Source organism: Passer domesticus, chromosome 16, assembly GCF_036417665.1.
Source record: "Passer domesticus isolate bPasDom1 chromosome 16, bPasDom1.hap1, whole genome shotgun sequence".
Classification (NCBI taxonomy): Eukaryota; Metazoa; Chordata; class Aves; order Passeriformes; family Passeridae; genus Passer; species Passer domesticus.
The window spans coordinates 2,286,039-2,297,564 of NC_087489.1; the positions used below are offsets into that span (position 1 = coordinate 2,286,039).

The following is an 11,526-nucleotide window of genomic DNA, read 5'->3' on the forward strand; positions in this document are numbered from 1 at the left end:
TCCGTTGCTGTTCCTGACCTATGACACTGGCTAGCTGTGCCCAAACAGGCTGGAGCGACAAGCAAATGCCCAGCCCCTGCTCACAGCCCTTCTCCCATCAGCACTTCCAAGCTGCTCTGCTGGGGGACACAACAGACTCTTGTCCTGGCTGAATCCTGACTTTTTACTGCTCTTGATAATGGACATGAAGGCACATCATCTTCCAGACACCCGGTATTTAAGAGGCTTCAGAACTACATTTCAGACACAGTAAAATCTCATGGTCATGGCAGCACTTGTAAAAAATCGGCAAATATCTTTGTCTCAATGACAACTTGCTGAATGCAGAGATTGCAGTTTCAACTCCTGCAAGGTCATGGAGTAGACTTGCTGCCTTTATTTTAGTGTTGCTGGCCATGTAGGCAGTAGCCCAAGGGACTTGTCCTTCCTGACAGAGTGAGAGGGACCATCCAAAGGGACCTTGGCCACGTTGGCAGCTGGCTGCCCATCAACAATCAGCAAGAATCCCCAGAAGCTGTTGAGAATTCCAAAGAGCTTTCCCTGCTGTTCTCTAACCAGCTCCAGATCCTGTCCCATGCTTCTCAAGAGTGTGCTTGGAAGCAGAAATGGCTCAAGATTTTCAGCAGGAGCCTCTGGCTTCACCCTGAATGGCAGCGTGCTACTCCCAGCGTGCCAAGGGAAGAGCCTGGAATGCTGAAGGTGAAGCTTCAGTTCTGAAGATCAGGATCATGTCAAGCTACTCAGAAAGGAACAAGGGATGCCCAGAATGCCCAGAAGAAGCGGCCAAACCCAAGAGAAACTTGAGGTTTCACTCAGCATATGCATGGTTTAACTACTACTCAATTCAGGGCTGGGTGGATTGCTTTTGACTTCCCACAGGAGTTGCTCAGCAGCACAAACAGGAGCCCAAGGCTCACAAGAGCTTTGCTGGCTTTAGGTGACAGGAAAATAACCTTCAAATTGTGGCTTTTTTCTTCTTGAGACTCTTCCATATTCCATGTCCACGGAATGTGAAATCATCTGAAAGGCTCAGCTCCCTGCCTTTACCTGGTGTCTGCCAGCTGCCTGGAAAGGTCTTGTTGGAGCCACTCTGTGGCTGCCAGTCGGCCCTCAAGCTCAGCCTTCTGGCCCAGCAGCTCCTCCTCTCTGCATGCCTGGGCTGCTGCGTGCCCTTGGTCAGAGGATTCCCAGCTCAGCTGCTCCAGAGACCAGCTCAATGGCTCTTCCTCCTGGGAAACCTGCAAGTGGGACAAGGTACAGCTGGAGCCCTTCCTCGGGAGCCCTGTGCAGAGCCAGCCAGCGCCACCTCGCAGGCAGCCAGAGGACAAGGAGCACCTGTGCTCTGGGCTCCAAGTTTCACAGCATCTGCCCTATGCAGCTCTGATAGCCTGGGCTGCCAGAAGCCTCTGGCACTGTTACCTTGGAAGTGCTGTGTCAGGCCCTGCTGCCTTGCCTGGGCCCAGACAGCTCCCTCCCAACAAACATCCCTATTCCAGTCTCTGTGTTGTCACCCAAAAACACTGCATATTCCACAACTGCCACTTGGCTAACAAAATTTCTCTGTGGATCTATTTTCCGGAAGGATATTTCTGGATATTTTCAGGATGGTTGGGGACAACAATTTTTCTTTCTGAATCAAGGGAAAATATACGGCATTTCCTCTTTCAAGAACAAAACCCACATCTAAGTACAACCGCCTCACATATTCAAAGCCACTCTCTGCAAGGAGAGGATGCTTGGAAGGGAAACAGCTCTTGTGCTGGGCAGACATTTAGTGACTGATGGACGTCTGGCTGATGTGGCCAAAGCACAACCTCTGCTGTGCATTTGCCACACCTACCACATTGCCCAGACCTGAGACTGCCTGACAGAGACCGTCAGAAACAAAGCCTTCTCTTGCAGCTATCTTGTAACACCCAATCCAAACCTGCTCTGGCACAGCTTGGGGCTGTTTCCTCTTCTCCCGGCCCTTGTTCCCTGGAAGCAGAGCCTGACCCTCACCTCACTGCAGCTTCCTGTCACAGGGAGTTGTAGAGAGCAAGAAGGTGCCCCCTGAGCCTCCTTTTCTCCAGGCTGAGCCCACCAGCTCCCTCAGTCACTCCTGGTCACACCTGTGCTCCAGACCCTTCCCCTGCTCTCTTCCCTGTTTTAGAGGCTCTGTGGCTGCCCAAAGCAACACAATTTGCCAAATCATGCAACACTTTGCTGATGAACATGCATATCCCTGGCTAAGGAATGTGTGTGCCATCTTGAGCCAGGTGTGCACAGCAGTGTGCCTGTCTTCTACTGCCAGGAACAGCATCTGGGCTGATCTGGCTGCCGCAACTACCACTCTCACAGGAGCTGCCTAGCAATAAGGTGTTCAGAGCCGTGCTAACATCATCCCTCTTGCTCCAGCAGATCCCTCTGAAGCTGCAAGTCCTCCAACGTCTGCCTCTTGACTTCCAGCTGGCTCTGCAATGATGGCTCTTCTCCCTTGAGTGCAGCCAAGTCCTCCACTGCACAAGAAGGGGCAAGAGAAGTTTCCAAGGGAAAACCAGTGTCATTTCCAAAACCAACCTCCATCCAGTCCTGCTGCTCTGCCTTTTCCTCCTGGGCTGACGGTTCTTTCCGCTGTTTGGTGTTCTGCTGGTGCAGACGCAAGGCTCCTGGCTCCGGGATTCCAGTGCATTGCAGCAGCATTTCCCTGGACTTCTCAAGGTTTGCACAGTCACTGCGGAGACAAGGCTCAGTCAGAAGAACCAAGAGGCCTGAAGAGTCAGCAATGCCATTCTCAGCACTCCAGGATGGAGCTGGGAGCAGTGGGCTAAGGAAGACCTTGCTCTTTCCCTCCCAAGGAAATCCTCCAGGGGCAAAGGGAAAGGAAGGCAGGATTTTGCCTTCCTTCAGTGAGAAGCAGGGGCTGGGCAGGGGTGCACAAAGAACAGAATTCAGGGAAGCAAGACAGCGAGAAGAAGGAGTCTTCTCTTTCAACATGGCTCTGCATCTCCCAGACAGCCTAGGGAGTCACAGTAGAGCATGAAAAACCCAGACAGGATGAGGCTCAAGGGACACACTGCGGCCTACACATGGTAGGCAGGTGATTCTTCACCTAGGACACCTCTGACCTCCCAGACCTGGAAGCAGATTGCCTCTGGAACACGGGAGGGAGAGGAGGAAATGCTCACCTTCTGATTTCTTCTAGCAGAGAGTCTATGAGCTGGTACTGGCTTCTGATCCTCTGGGTTCTCTTCTCCCTTTGATGGAAACGTTGCCACACACGCACACAATTCTCTGCAGCTTCCCAAACAAATTCACAGGGATGTGGTTTGTCAGTGGATGTCAGAGTTGAGAGGATGTTCCCAGGATTGTCGGTGCAGATGTTGGAATTGGCCATGCTGTCACGGTTGTCTACCAGCACCTGAAAGCCCACATCCAGCTGTTAGTCAGGTATTCTGTTCCTCTTGCAAAGTAGCACTGAGATGCCTCTTCTGATCCCACAGGAGCCAGTGTCCATTCATGGAGAAGCAGTTTCCAAATGCCAGCCAGCTCAGCACTTTACTCACCTCAGGGGCTCTGGAGGAACGTCCCTGGTGAGAAAGCCCTCGAGCTCCCTGCAAGGGCACAGGGAAGAGCACACTCAGACTGCATGGCTGCCCCTCAGGCAGTTGCCTCTAAGTGCTTCCCAGCCTGGCCCAGAGCACAGCAATTCCAGCTGAGCTCTTCCTCCCCTCCTTGGCAAGATTTTCAGCCCGGTACTTTGACAGCAGCACAAAGAAACATGCTGGAAGGTGTCTCTTTACTTCTAAGAACACCAGAAGGGGAGTTGCCCAGAGCCCAATCCAACCTAGCCATGAACACTCCCAGGATCCAGGGGAAGCCACAGCTTCTCTGGGCAACCTGTGCCAGGGCCTCAGCACCCTCAGAGGGCAGAATTCCCTCCCAACATCCCATCCATCCCTGAGCTGTCTTGCTTAGAATCCTTCTCCTGTCCCTGCAAGCCCCTGGCTTAATTCCCTCTCCAGCTCACTTGCAGCCCTTTCATGCATTGCAAGGGGCTCTAAGGTCACCCTGGAACCTTCTCCAGCCTGGACAACCCCAACTCTTGCATCCGTTTCCCTTGGCACACGTGCTCCAGCCCTTGGAGCATCTTCCCGTCATCCTTGTGGCCTCCTCTGCGCCACTGGGAGATGTCTGGGAGAAACCCATTCTTGACTCTGGGAAGTGCTGAGGACACACTGTAATTTGGGTGAGGGGAAGGCAATGAAAACTGCTCCCTTGTTTGTGCCTGCAGCCTCCAGTGGGACAAGGACAGAGGAGGAGATGTGGCTGTGCTCTGGGATGGCCAGGAGCCCCCCATTCCCTCCCAGGCCTGTCCCCAGGGCAAGCACCAAAGCTGCTGCCAGCTCTGGAACAGCCAACTGTTAATCCCTTGCTATTACCAAAGGGAACTGTTCCCCGAGGCACAGCCCAGGCCCACCCAGGCCCCTGCTGGCCTTGGCACAAGGAGAGCAGTGGCTTTCTCACTCACCCGCCGGGTCTCCATCTGCCCCTTCCACAAGAAGTGAGGAAACAGCAGTGACCAAAGGCCCTTGGTCTTGGCAGGGCTTAAACCCCAGTGACCAAAGGCCCTTGGCCTTGGCAGGGTTAGAAACCCAATATCCAAAGGCCCTTGGCCTTTGCAGGGTTCAAACCCCAATATCCAAAGGCCCTTGGCCTTTGCAAGATGTAAACACCAATATCCAAAGGTTCTTTTCCTTTGCAGGGTCAATAGCACAATATCAATGTGCCGTTGGCCTTTGCAGGGTCCAAGCCCCAATGTACACGAGCTGTTGACAGGTCCAGGGTCAAAACCCCAATAGCCAGGAGCTGCTGATTGTTGCCAGGATCCAAGCCCCAACATTCCATGGCCTTTGTGATTGCTGCCAGGATGCAAGCCCCAACATTCCATGGCTTTTGTGATGGTCCCAAGAGCACCATTCCAGGGGCTGTTGGAGAGGCCGTCCCTGGCTCTCCCCCATCCCAGCTCTCTGCTGGTCCTGGCACTGGCCCTGCCTCCCCTGGGTCCCCAGAGCCCTCCTGGGCAGCTGGGCAGGGACTTGGCTCATAACAGGAGTTCAAAGTTGCTGCTCCAGACAGTTTTAAGGCTCAGCATTCTCAAGGCCTGCAGGCTCTTTAGGGATGCTCTTAGTTCCTGAGTCACGGGAATTCTTCTGTCTTCCCTGACAAAGGGCACATGGAAGAAAAAGCCTAAAAAGATCTTGGCACTTACAAATATTCATAGGAAGTAAAGCTTTGCCTTTAGAACAGCCAGATGAGGAGGAAAAATGGTGTTTCAGGGGCTTCTCAAATTTATACAGATACATGTGAGGAGCTGCAGTGTTTAAGGCTCATAAAATAAATTAAGAACATTGAGACAACCACAAGTGCATTTTGTTCTCTGCTCTGTGTTTCGCAATATATCACCCGGTCTTGTAGGCAGAAGAAAAGCCTTGCTGCTTCTATCAAAGATTCCTCACTAGGAACAGATCTTCAAGAACCAAATGGGTCTGCTTGCAGAAGCTTTGGCAGGTATTTTTTGCCCTCATCTTCCACAGTATTCATCTGTGTACTAGGGAGGATTTTTGTGCCCCAGTTGACAGGAATTGGCTTCTGAGCAGGGCACAAATCCTGCGTGGAAGAGAAGAGCTGCACCTGCCTTCTGTAAGGCCTGTCTCTCCAGAGACAGATGGCCCAAGGATGTCACTGCCAAGTTAAGGTTCAGAGACCAATGCAGCTTCAAGTCTCTGCTTCACAAGAGCAGCTTGGGGCTCCTTCAGCACAGCTGCAAAGGAGCAGGACAGCTCCTGGTGAAGGTGTCACAGCTCCAGCCTGGTCCTTGCACAGCTCTCAGTGTAGTTCTGCTGGTGGTGCTGTCGGTCTCGGGCCAGCTGTGACTGCAGCAGGGACACCTGAAAGAGGCACAAGGCCTGGCTCAGACAAGCCCACGCTGCCAGGAGCACCTGCAGCCCCACGGTACCGGCTCTTGGGGCACACACAGCCTCCAACTCCAGCCCTCAGCAACACTCTGCCCTTGGGCAAGGGGAAAGGAACAGGCTCCCAGACACAACAGAGCTCAGAAGATCAACAAGTCCAGTTCAAGGCTGGCAAACCCTTCCCACCTCCATCCACCTCTCAGCCACCACAGGTCTATTAGAGAGACTTCCAATGGGATTTAGGAACCCAGCTCTGATTTCCAAAGCACACATTTGGGCCACCAACCCTTTTCTCCACAGGCTGTGCATCAGCACGAGGGCTGCTGCTCCCCTGAGCTCCTGGAGGACTCTTCTACTTGAGCTGCTGGACCCCCAGCCCAGGCATGAGGGGAATATGGTGGTTGGGTTCTTTTTGGTGCTCTCATGAGGCATTTGAGCACTCCAAGCCCCATTTTACACATCCCCATTGTGAAAAAGGAGGTTCTCTCTCCTGTAAAATTCTAAAAGTTGAATAAAGAAAAAAGCCCTGTATTCTTATAGCAAAGTTACTCTAACATACATATTGAATCCATCTTAATATTTGCAAAAAGCCAATATTATAATATGTATTCATAACAATATTTTCCCAACAGCACCCACATCTGCACCCCTCAGAGCTGAACAGAGGGGTGGGGGTTTGGTTCCACAGGGGTCTCACAGAAACTTTGGGCACAACCTATGACATCCTAGTGTCCCACATGCCAATGCAAAGTGACTCTGAAAGGCAGAGACATAGTCTGAACAGGACACAGTGACACTGGTGCTAAGCGTGGCCGTGTGACACAGACGAGGAAGGTGTGGGCCAGGGCACGAATACTGCTCTGAGCCCTGGGGCCCGGGGAGCACTGTCATCAGCAGGTGTGCCAGAGTCCCCACTGAAGCAGAGTCCCCCCAAGCCCTGGCAGTGCTGGTGCCCATCTCCTGCCCCAGAGACCTGTGCCTCGAGAGGGCTTCTCTGCCAGAGGGCAGCCAAGGCAAACGTGCATTAGGGGCTGTGCTCCATCCTACAGGGATCTTGGTAGGAGCACCTGGAGCAACTGTTGGCAACACTTGGTATGTGCCAGATGATGTTCTCCTTCCTGGAATGATTTTTTCATGGAAGGGCTTAGCAGTAGCACAGAAACACCAACAGCTACTGAATTTCACAGGAAAAAGAGACTCCACCAAAACACTGTCAGGTTTCCTTGTGCTTTTCTGTCTTTCTTGCACTCTGAAAGAAAAAGAATTGGCCCAGCCTCTGCTATTCAACCTTCCACTTGCTGTGTGTCGTCCTGTGGCAGCTCACGTGTAAACACAACTGGCTGCCGGCTGAGCACGGCAATGGAGGCCATAAACAGGGAGGTCCCCGATGAACATCAAGGCAGACACATGGGGAAGTGCAGAGGATAGGGATAACTCTGGGAGGAGAAGCTGTTCTGTGTCTCTGATGATGGTGCCAGCCCCCTGAAGGAGTGGCCACGACAAGTGCTGGAAGCAGCCATGTCCTGCTCTTTTCTGCTGTCACACTCACACAGGACAGACTTGTTGCCCACAGGTTCACCAGGCTTGAGCCATTGAGGAACAATGGAAGGCCATGCATTGGTAGGAAATGGCTTCCATCAAGAGCAAAGCAGGATCTTCTAGCAGGAAAGCCTGAGCTCGTGAAGCGGGTCATGTCCTCAGCAGATAACAAAGTGCTTCCCTCCAGCCCTGAATGTCGGCCTCAAGTGCCTGCTTGCCTGCTTTTGTTCAGTGCCTGCGGCTGCTTCCTTTATTCCAAGCCAGTCCACAATTTACTTTGGAAGCTCATGCATGTGTCTTGTAGGTGCCTGAATGAAGCACAGGGACGGCAGCTGCAGAGTAGCCTTGTGTCCCTCTCATGATGGCATCAATGCCACTGCCTTGGGATGCCTGCCTGTGGAAGGTGACTCTGCCCACGAGCACGTCCATTGTAATCAGTCAGAGGCACAGGTTGTAGCTGCAGCTGCCCAGCATTGCTGTAAGGCTGGCAAGCCAAGAGAAAGCCCTTGTGGCCAATCCTGCTGAAGCCTTCTGCTAAACCATGTGCAGTGCTGCCCACAGTATCCCCCATTTTGGCATGGCGGCTGGTGCAGACACCTCGCTGGGCAGGTGCAGGCGTTCAGGGTGCTGCTGTTCCTGTGTGCTCTGGTGCTGTTTCTGTGGCTTCCAGAGCCACTTTGGCAGCAGCGACTCAGCAGCCCTGCTCAAGGAGACATCGCTGCCCCTGCCACGGAGGCAGAAGCTCTGCGGGCCCAGAGCTCTCTGTCAGGAGGGCCTCATCCTCAGCACCATGGCCTGGGCAGCCGCAGGGGCCCGGGCTGCCTGCCAGCCCTGCTCTGCCCACTGCCCTGGCAGCACCCAGTGACTGTGCCCTGGCAGGGCCCCTTGCCCTCCTTGTGCCCAGCCAGTGCAGTCTGGGCACCTCGGCAGTGTCCCCACACTCCTGCTGAGGCCCAGCCTCCAGGGCTTCTGCCCCAGGCCTGGGAGATTCTCTGGGCAAGCACCAGAGCAGCCGGCTGTCAGGAACAAGGCAGCAGCCTGGGGGCTGCTTATGGCCTCTGACACCCAATTCCTCAGGGCTTCGCACCAGCCCAGCCCCCCAGGGGCCTCCTGTCCCCTCGGAGTCTCCTGCCACCCACTCCCTCCCACAGGGCCCTCCTGCCTTCCCATCGCCTTGCCCCGTCAGGGCCTCCGCAGCACCTCATCCCTTCACAGCCTGCCACTGCCCCGTCATCCCCTCAGGGTCTGCCCCAGCCCAGCCAACCTGCCTGGCAGCAGCACAGCCCCGAGGCAGCTCCAGAGGAGCCGGATCAAGAGGCACCTCAGAGCCCTCAGCAATCCAGACAGCAACACACGGGCAGGAGGACACAGGTGGTGTTGCCTGGCTGGGCAGGAGGGCTTGTGGCCATCTCCAGGCACCAGTCTGGCAGGAATCCCCACAGCTCCGGCCCCTGCCCAGCTACCCTGTCCTCAGCAGAAAAGCGTCAGCAGAACCACCAAAGGCCAAGGGGCTTCTGGCCATTTCCCTTCCCCCCTGCACACCTGGCAGCTTGCTTGCCACAAGGACCCGTTTTCCCCTCTTCCCCTGAGCCCTGCAGACGCTAGTCACCAAAGAAAGCTCCTGGGAGTCTGGCTATTAGAACACATTCTATATTTAAATTTCTAAAGAAAAAAAAAAAGAAGGTATAAAACAATCTGAAAGAATACAAAAATCCCCCCTGGCTCACATGGCCCCAGCAGACAGAGTGCCTCTCAAATCAGCTCTCCTTAGACCTCCAGCAGCACAGCCAGCTGTGGCCCCAGAGACAATGCCATTTCTTGCATGCCCTGCAGAATTGATCTGGCAGCATCTGCAAGATGAAGCCTGGAGCTCTCTCCACAGCCTGGAGGACAAAGGCTGTTTCGAGAGCCAGGCTTCTGGTGGAAGGGCTGATGTCCTCTGCCTTGTCTTCAAGGGCTGCGAGAGTGGGTAACAGAGCCACGGTCAGATCCCAGATCTGCGGTGACCCGAGGAGACCCCTGTGCCAGGGCCATGCCAGCCGGCTCTGGCCATGGCCAGGAGGGAACAGGGAGCAAGGGGATCGGTCCGAAGCTACCGGACACTATTGCCCAACATGGGCCTGAAATCAGAGCGTGTGCTCTGGCCACACCAGCCCTGCTCCGCACAGGGAGCAGAGCCCTCGGCACCGGGGCAGGGATTGCAGCTCCCCCCGGCAGCCGGGGCTGGCAGCCCTCTGCCCTCACTCACCCTGACAGATGTGCCGGAGCTGTGGCTTGTGGCCCCTGACGTGCCGCCCGGCCACCCCTGTGAACACAGAGCCTGTCACGGCGCCAGCGGCACAGCTGCCTGCCAGCGGCGCTGCCAGCCCTGTGGCCACACGCCCTGCTGGCCCCGCAGGGCTTGGGCCGGGCCCTTGCCGCATGCTGCCGCCCAAGGGCACGGCTGCCAGAGCGCGGCAGCAGCGCTGATGGCAGGCAGGGCTCCGCATTGTGCCGGAGCAAAATGGCACTGCTGGGGCAGCAGCCGGGGCTGGGGCCGAGCTGCAGCGGGCCGGGGAAGGGGAGCCCAGGCTCATGGCTCACTGATGAACCTGATGGCCGCCTGTCGCAGGGACTCCTGTGGGCTGGCCAGGTACTGCAGGGCATGGCGCAGGTGCTCGGCCGCTTGGCTCCTGTCCTCTGCCAGCTGGAGAGAGCGCGGGGAGGGTGGCGGTGGTGCAGGCTCAGCCCCTGTGCCGGGCGCTCTCTGTGCCGGGAGGGTGGCGGTGGTGCAGACTCAGCCCCTGTGCCGGGCGCTCTCTGTGCCGCCAGCACTGGCCTCCCCTGCCCGCACAGCCCTGCGAGGCGGCCAGCAGCCGCTGGCGCCGGGCTCGGGAGGGGGCAGCGGGCCGGCTCCTGCCCGGGGAGCCGCGGTGCCACCCCACTCCACAGCCCAGCTGGGCCGGGGCTCCATCGGCACCCGGCTCGGTGCCACATGTTATGAATAGAAAGTTGTATTTTTTTTAAGTTTCAGAGTTAAAAAAAACCAAGCCAGACCGAGTCAGACTCCTTTAGGTTCCCTGCTGAAGAAACACCCTTAATCACCAGTTAATGGCGGGTGATTAACTGATTGTTTCCCTGATGCTAGCTGTATGCCAAGGAGATACCAAGGGAAACCCTCCAGGGTAAAGAGAATGAACATTGACACCAGAGACAACATGCAAATGAGAAATGCAGTGCAACCTGGGTTTTTACAGTTTTACAGTTTTTATAAGAAAAACCCCTAAAATCACGAGCCAACGAGTGACTTAACGTGACGTCTAAGGATGGGAGCATTGTCCCGTACCTGCTTGAATCTTTTTATTTCTCACCCTAACCTGAAAAGAAACTGATTAAAGAGACCCCCCGGGTTTCTAAACCAACAAACCAAGGACTCAACGACTCTCCCGTGAGGACAGAGTCCCCAGTTCTGTCTGCAGACCAGCGGACAAAACTGCATCATCCTCCTGTTTCGTGCCACGCCTGGGAGCAGCGGCGGCGAGGGCGCAACCCGTCGATTTCTTCCCACCTGAGCTGATTCTTCTTAATAAAGGCATTAAAAAGGAGAAAGATCTCCTGCCCATTTATTTCACCACAGGAGCCTGGAGCAGAGCCCGCGCGGCTTAGGGACGGCAGCGGCGTGTGGGGCGCAGGCTGGGGCCCCTGGCTGCAGCCCTGGCCTGGGGCATAGCTGCCAGCCGCACACACTGAGCAGCGCGGTCAGGGGGCTTCTCCAGCCCGAGCCTGGGGCTTGCAGGCCGTCCTTACCAGGCCCTCACCGAACAGGTCTGATCCACCCACAGTATCTGTTGGAGATCCTTCCTGTGCAGGAATGTGACTGAACAGTGGAGCGTTTCCTGGTAGGCCTGGAGAGCAGCAGAGACCCAGAGATGGCACCACAGCCCAGGGCACAGGACCCGCACACGTCCCTGTACCAAGGCCAGGAGGAGGCTGCAGCCTGCGAGGCACCAGAGCAGGAGGCGGCTGAGCCCCCTGCCAGGGGCCAGCAGCAGCC

General features: G+C 55.7%; 1 long non-coding RNA gene across 2 annotated transcripts; it reads right to left on the minus strand.

Moving 5' to 3' along the window:
* Positions 1–1,186: 1,186 nt before the first annotated feature.
* On the minus strand, positions 1,187–4,919 carry LOC135282049 (uncharacterized). 2 transcript variants are annotated; one of them, XR_010348396.1, is made up of 5 exons: positions 4,511–4,919; positions 3,546–3,593; positions 3,168–3,400; positions 2,560–2,713; positions 1,187–1,238 (listed from the first exon to the last, which is right to left on the minus strand). It is a non-coding gene; the product is annotated as an uncharacterized LOC135282049 (long non-coding RNA). The 2 variants fall into 2 exon arrangements; XR_010348397.1 differs by lacking the exon at positions 3,546–3,593 and having other exon boundaries at positions 4,511–4,852.
* Positions 4,920–11,526: the final 6,607 nt, after the last annotated feature.